Source organism: Lathyrus oleraceus, chromosome 6, assembly GCF_024323335.1.
Source record: "Lathyrus oleraceus cultivar Zhongwan6 chromosome 6, CAAS_Psat_ZW6_1.0, whole genome shotgun sequence".
NCBI classification, from domain to species: Eukaryota; Viridiplantae; Streptophyta; class Magnoliopsida; order Fabales; family Fabaceae; genus Lathyrus; species Lathyrus oleraceus.
Genome location: NC_066584.1, coordinates 200530414 through 200537602, shown reverse-complemented (window position 1 = coordinate 200537602; position 7189 = coordinate 200530414). Strand labels below are relative to the sequence as shown.

Below are 7189 nucleotides of genomic sequence, written 5' to 3'. Positions count from 1 at the left end.
TTGGGTTTGAGCGGTGATAAAATTTTCCATAATTTTCTCAAGGCTCGGCTTTGGTGGCACAGGTTGCATAGGTCTATTTGATCTAGGGGCTTGATAACTAGCTCTCGGAGGTGCATTATTTTGAATAGGGTTATTGTTTTTATAGGAGAAGTTCGGGTGATTCCTCCATCCAGGGTTATAGGTATTCGAATATGGGTTCCCTTGGGTGTAGTTCACTTGCAGCTACAGTATTCGGGTTTCATTTAATAGACTGCATTCTGCAGATTGGTATCCTTTGGTTCCACATATCTCACAATCCGACGAAACTGCAGCTACAGTATTCGGGTTTATGCACATATGCTCGACCTTAAGGGCTAATGCGTCCATTTTAGCTTGCATCATGTCTATAGAGCTTAGTTCATGCACTCCTCCTTGGGCTTCCTTCTTCTCAACTGTCGCTCGTTCGAATCCCCATGATTGATGGTTTTGAGCCATATCTTCGATGAGGGCACTAGCTTCAGGATAAGGTTTGTTCATCAGAGCACCGCCTGCGGCAGCGTCGACGGTCATCTTTGTGTTGTAATGAAGTCTATTATAGAAGGTTTGAATGATTAACCAATTTTCAAAACCATGATGTGGGCATGCTCGTAACAACTCTTTATATCTCTCCCAAGCTTCGAACATCGATTCTCCTTGGTTTTGGGTAAATCTAGTTATATGGTTTCGAAGAATGGCGGTCTTACTCGGGGGAAAATATCTAGCAAGAAAAACTCTTCTAAGGTTATCCCAAGTCGTAATGGAATTGGGTGGAAGGGAATCTAACCATGATAGGGCTTTATCTCTGAGGGAAAAAGGAAATAATCTTAAACGTATTGCCTCAGGAGAAGCTCCATTGATTTTAAAAGTATCTGCTAATTGAAGAAATATTTTTAAATGTTGGTTTGGGTTCTCAGTAGCGAGACCCGCGAATTGTCTCTGTTGCACTAGTTGCAACAGGGATGGTTTAAGTTCGAAATTATTAGCTGGGGTGGTTGGATTTACTATACTAGAACTAGGTTCTTCGTTAGATGGTTGAGCGAAATCCTTAAGAGGTCTTTGGTTTTGATCTTCGGCCATAGCTCTCTTAATTCTATGAAAGAATAAACGTGCGCGAGCGTAACGTTCAAGTTCCACCAGAGGGTATACTAAGCTTAAACTTTCGGTGCTGCGAGTTCTTCGCATTGACCGGCGGGAAATAGCCTAAGTCTAAACGATATAACAACAGGAAAATGAAATTTGACGAAATTGGTCCCCGGCAACGGCGCCAAAAACTTGATGCGGTGTTTCGCAAGTATACAAACGCGTCAGAGTAATATAAAAAATTGTCGAATCCACAGAGACCAAGTGTCAATCTATCGTTATCTATTGTTATGGTGTTTATCAAAGGCAATCAAAATAAGTGTTTTTAGAGTGTGCAATGAAAAGTAAAGTATTGAAATAAATTTAATTAATAAAGACAGGGTCGAATGTAATTCACGTAATCGATTGATAATCCAAGTACTTGCTAGTAGAGCTACTTATGGGCAGTGTTTCCTACTTTGAAAAGAACTAATTTAACAGGAACTGTCGCTTTCGTGTATTCAGAACCGAGTTGTAATCCCTAATCAAACCCTCTTATTGTCACTTATAAAAAGGCGCGCATTGCGTTAGAGTAGTAAACCTATTTTTAAGAAATATAGTATCTTGACTAAGTTGAAAAGTATTATAACCTGGATTTCTTAACCAAAAGAGGTTCTCACGAACCAGACTCTAAACTTATAAACGCGTCCGAAAATAGTTTTAAAATCTCTTTTCTTCTTAATGTTAAATTCTCCTAATGAACTAAACAAAGCGCTTTCGCTGTTTTTGAAATAGTTAAAAACAATTAAGTTTAAATAGACGTTGGACGGCTTTTGATCTTACCCAATGGAATTGAAGTGCGGGAAAACTTAAGTTGAAAGTTAAAATAGCCCTTAAGTGTTTCTAAAAACAATTGTACGGATTTTCGGTTCAATTATGATCCTTACATTCTAACCTTATAGATTTAGTTTGACATGGTAAAGTAAAAGTGCATTAAAGTAAATAAAAGTAGTGCGAGTGCGGAAAGTAAATAAAAGTAGTGCTAGTGCGGAAAGTAAATAATTTAAAGCGAGTGTGAGGAAATAAATAAAAGTAAAGCGAGTGCGGGAAATAAATAAAGTAAAGCGAGTGCGGGAAATAAATAAAGTAAAGCGAGTGCGAGAAATAAATAAAGTAAAGCGAGTGCGAGGAAATAAATAAAGTAAAGCGAGTGCGAGGAAATAAATAAAGTAAAGCGAGTGCGAGGAAATAAGTAAAGTAAAGCGAGTGCGAGGAAATAAATAAAGTAAAGCGAGTGGGGGAAAATAAATAAGATAAAGACAAGTAATAAAAACATGCTCCAATCGGAGGGTTGAATAAATTGCAAAGCGGAAATGAAAATGGCGGCAGGATTAACTTCGTTCCAAAGTGCTCCAATCTCGATTACAGACTCTATCACAGACTTGATTACACAATTGTGGTAACACTCCAATGCGAAGCGATTACCACTTTAAAATACTGAATATATGCCTAAGTGAAACAAAGTTGCTCTAAGTTTGCCTCTGCTCTAAGTTTGGATCCTCGTCTGCTCTAAGTTTGGATGATTGTAAAAGTGAATTCGAGTTTCTATTTATAAGCAAGTAAAAAGATGGAAATGTCTTGGATGCCCTTCAACTTTAAAATGGGAGGGAAACTATTTTCCTCTTGTGGCGCCCGCAACAAGGCCATGGCGCCTGCCACAAGGCCAATCTGAGGCGCCTTATTGGAGGTAGTGGGGAACATGGAAGTTAAGGGAAGTTGAGCTTGGACACGTCATGGCAGGGTCTATGGCGCCAGCCATGGGGTAGGCCATAAGAACAAAATGCTTAATTTTAGGGTTTTTGGTTCTTTTTCGCTCCTTTTCTCGATCGGGGCTCCGATTAAAGTAAAAACCTGAAAACAAAGAAAAACATAGCAATAACACAAAAAAATGATAATAAAACAACTAGAATGCATGTGAAATCGGAGTCGAAAATACGGTAAATTTTAGTGTTATCAGCTACCGGGGATGAAAACCCACTAATGATGTTGGGGATGAACACAAATTGTTATGCAGTTAAAGTCACCAAACCATCACTAGGGGAAGACCAACAATTCTTCACACATCAAGACTTACCATCCTCGATATTGTTGTTGACGTTCCTTTTTGAGATCGATTATTCTTAAAGTAAATGCCTTATTATTTTAAGAAAAATGATTCTTCATTGATTTATTTATTTTGAAATTATCATCATAAAAATTGAATTTTAAAACAAAAACAAATAAGAATAGAAAATAGTGGGATAAAAGCTCAAATTTATTTAATAGAATGGTAGTCCACAAATGGTGGGGCTCCATGATTCTTTACAATGTTTGAAGATGGTAATTTACATGGAAAAGGGATACATTGAATATAATGACCACTACTCTCCCTACCAACTTCGAAATCCAATGTTCTTATCTTCGGTTGAGAATGATGAATCAGAATCAAGTGACTGCTCAAAACAGCTTTAAAGGTCAGGACCAGTCGAATGCAGTTACTTGCCATAATCCCAAATGTTTGCCTAGATTGCCTCAAGGTGGGGTACTCACTCTACCAGGATAACTTCCATTCTATGTCTCTAACTTTTTCCTTGATCGCCCTTTCGGGTTTTCAATCCACCGAGATGCTCATTTTTGCCTAAGCCGCCCTTTCGGGTTTTCAGCTTAGTGAACTGTTCTTTTCTTTTTAGGTGAAGTATTTCTTGATTGCATTAGCGTTCACAAGACGAGTGAACTCTTCACCATCCATAGTTGTAAGAATCAAAGAATCGCCTGAAAAGGCTCTCTTAACAAGATATGGGCCTTCAAAATTAGGAGTCCATATGCCCCTAACATCAGGTTTGAAAGATAGAATCTTCTTGAGCACGAGGTCACCTTCTCTGAACACACGAGGCTTGACCTTCTTATTAAAAGCTTTCTTCATTCTTTGTTGATACAACCTGGTATAACACCATCCAACCTCTGTCAACTTGGCTTCCATCAGCACACGTAATGATGGGATCTCGACCTCCACGGGGAGCACAACTTCCATGCCATAAACGAGAGAGAAAGGGGTTGCCCCTGTTGAAGTGCGATGGATGTACGGTACCCATGCAAAGCAAATGGGAGCATCTCGTGCCAATCTTTGTATGCCACAACCATCTTCTGAATTATCTTCTTAATGTTCTTGTTTGCAGCTTCAACATCTCCATTCATCTCAGGTCTGTAGGGAGAAGAATTATGATGTGCAATATAGAAGTCTTTGCAAAGAGCTTCCACCATATTTTTATTCAAGTTAGATCCATTATCAGTAATGATCTTACTTGGCACACCATAACGACATATAATCGGATACTTGATAAACCTTACAACGACTTGCTTAGTCACATTTGCATACCATGTCGCTTCAACCCATTTTGAAAAGTAATCAAAAGCCATCAGAATAAAACGATGTTTGTTCGAAGCTTTGGGCTCAATCATACCAATCATATCAATTCCCCACATAAAGAAGGGCCATGGAGAGGAAATGCCATTCAAAAGTGTCGGAGGAACATGAATCTTATCTGCATAAATCTAACACTTGTGGCATTTCTTCACAAACTTGCAACAATCAGATTCCATTGTCAGCCAATAGTAACCTGCTCTCAATATTTTCTTCGCCATAACATGTCCATTGGAATGAGTACCAAAGGAATCTTCATGGACTTCTATCGTCAACAGGCATGCTTTGTCTCTATCCATGCATCTGAGCAACACCATATCAAAATTTACCTTATATAGCACATCACCATTCAGGTAGAAGTTGGCAACTAATCTTCTCAAAGTCTTCTTATCTTTCAAAGATGCCTAAGACGAGTAAATCTGACTTTGGAGGAAACATTTGATATCATAATACCATGGCTTTTCATCTTTGACTTCTTCAACGGCAAATACATGAGTTGGCCTATCAAGTTACATCAAAGTCAAATTGGGCACTTCATTCAAAAATTTCACCACAATCATGGAAGCCAATGTTGCAAGAGCATCATCCATCCGGTTTTCATCTTGAGGAATATGATGAAACTCAACCTTTGTAAAGAAAGTTGATATCCTCCTCACATAATCTCTATATGGTATCAAATCGTGTTGATTCGTCTCCCATTCTCCTTTGATCTGATTCACAACCAAAGTTGAATCTCCATAGACATCAAGATATTTTATTCTGAGATCAATGGCTTCTTCGAGCCCTATAATGCAAGCTTCATACGCAACCATATTGTTTGTGCACTTAAAGTTCAATCTAGATGTAAACGGAAAATGAGTGCCTTAAGGAGTAATAATCACTGCCCCAATGCCATTACCGTACGAATTAACAGCTCCATCAAATACCATGCCCCAACGGGAACTAGGTTCTGGCCCTTCTTCAAGCAATGGTTCATTACAATATTTCATCTTCAAGTACAGAATCTATTCATTAGGAAAATCATGTTGCACTGAATGGTAATCTTTAATAGGTTGGTGATCCAAATGGTCAACCAAGACACTACCTTTAATAGCTTTCTGAGATTGGTATTCGAAATCATACTCTGATAACAACATCTGCCAATGGGCGATCCTCCCAGTTAAAGCAAGCTTCTCAAAAATATACTTGATTAGATCCATTTTGGATATCAACCAAGTAGTATGATTCAACATATACTGGCACAGACGCTTAGCAGCCCAAACCAATGCGCAACATGTCTTCTCAAGCATAGAATACTGAGTCTCACAGTCGGTGAAATTCTTACTCAAGTGGTATATTGCATATTCTTTCTTCTGTGATTCATCTTGTTGACCAAGAATCTAACCCATACTCTCTTCAAGCACAGTCAAGTACATGATCGAAGGTCTTCCTTCAACAGGCGGAGACATAATCGGAGGCTCAAGCATATACTCTTTGATACATGGCAGTCATATGCGATATAAATCTTGAGATATACTTCAAGCGGCTGAGAAAACCTCTGACTTGCTTCATAGTTTTGGGCGCAGGCATCTTGTATTGCTTTAACCTTGACAGGATCAACTTCAATACCCTTCTCGCTGACAATAAAGCCCAATAGCTTACCAGAGCGAACACCAAAAGTACATTTATTGGGATCCAAGCGAAGTTTATTTTTCCTCAAACGCTGGAATAACTTCAACAAATGTTCAACATGCTCTTCTTCATCACTTGATTTAGCAACCATATCATCAACATAGACCTCAATCTCTTTATTCATCATATCATGAAAAAGAGTGGTCATAGCTCTCTGGTATGTTGCACCAACATTCCTTAAACCGAAAGTCATCACTCGATAACATAATGCTTCCCAAGGTGTAATGAATGCGGTATTTTCCATATCTTTGGGTGCCATCTTGATCTGATTATAACTAGAAAATCCTTCCATAAACGAAAAGACTTTGAATTTAGTTGTATTGTCTACCAACATATCAGTGTGTGGCTGAGGAAAATCATCTTTTGGATTGGCTTTATTCAAATCTCTATAATAAACACACATGCAGACTTTTCCATCTTTCTTAGGAACAAGCACAATATTGGCCACCCACTACGTATATTCGGAGGTAACAAGGAAACCAACATCAATCGGCTTCTGCACTTCCTCCTTAATCTTCACCGCCACATTAGGATGAGTTCTTCTCAACTTTTGCTTGACAGGCAGGCATTCAGGCTTCAAAGGCAATCTATGCTCCACAATCTCAGAATCCAAACCAGACATATCTTGATAGGACCAAGCAGACACATCCGAATACTTTCGAAGAAGATCAACTAACCCCTTCTTAGTTTATAGACACAGTTGAGACTCAATCTTGACTTCCTTCACATCATCACCGGAACCCAAGTTGACTAATTCAATCTGCTCTTCAAACGGATGAATGGCTTTTTCCTCGTGCTCAAGCAAACGGGATAACTCATACGATAATTCCTCATCATCATTCTCTTCCTCAGTTTCAAACATAGGGAAATCAAAGTTTGGAGAGGTAGTAGGATCATTACATTCAATGGGTTTGAGAACCAACATGCATAATGATTTGATATTTTGATTTTAGAGAAATGAAATGCGAACAAATATTATGT

At 38.6% G+C, this 7189-nt stretch overlaps 1 non-coding gene across 1 annotated transcript; it reads left to right on the top strand.

Annotated features, from left to right (window-relative positions):
• The first annotated feature begins 604 nt into the window (after positions 1–604).
• LOC127099594 (small nucleolar RNA R71) lies at positions 605–711 on the top strand. The gene has a single exon (XR_007794079.1). It is a non-coding gene; the product is annotated as a small nucleolar RNA R71 (small nucleolar RNA).
• The last annotated feature ends 6478 nt before the right edge of the window (positions 712–7189 follow it).